The sequence below is a fragment of the Carlito syrichta genome, unplaced genomic scaffold, assembly GCF_000164805.1.
Source record: "Carlito syrichta isolate Samal-C Ts95f unplaced genomic scaffold, Tarsius_syrichta-2.0.1 Scaffold119893, whole genome shotgun sequence".
In the NCBI taxonomy this organism is placed as follows: domain Eukaryota; kingdom Metazoa; phylum Chordata; class Mammalia; order Primates; family Tarsiidae; genus Carlito; species Carlito syrichta.
Window position 1 is genome coordinate 165917 of NW_007063989.1, and position 302 is coordinate 166218.

Genomic DNA, 302 nt, shown 5'->3' on the forward strand with positions numbered 1-302 from the left:
TACCACACCTGGCTAATTTTTTGATTTTATTGTAGAGATGAGGTCTCACCTGCCCAGGTGGGTCTTAAACCCGCGGGCTCCCAAAGGTTCGGGATTATAGGCTGAGCCACCAAGCCCAGCTTTCACTCTTTCCATTTCCTTCTGTATGTGTGTCTCTCTCACCCTTCGACTCCTTTGCTGAGCTCAGTTTCCCCATCTGTCCAACAGATACCCTAATTCTGCCTCCTTTCAAGGTGATTGGGATGATCAGATGAGGTGACATACAGAGGAGCAATTTGAGAACTGAGGAGCACTCTCTCTCT

General features: G+C 48.3%; 1 protein-coding gene across 1 annotated transcript in view; it reads left to right on the forward strand.

Annotated features, from left to right (window-relative positions):
• LOC103249346 (cytochrome P450 2S1) overlaps positions 1-302 on the forward strand; it is a 15188-nt gene that overhangs the window by 11768 nt on the left and 3118 nt on the right. The gene's annotated exons all lie outside the window — the stretch shown is intronic.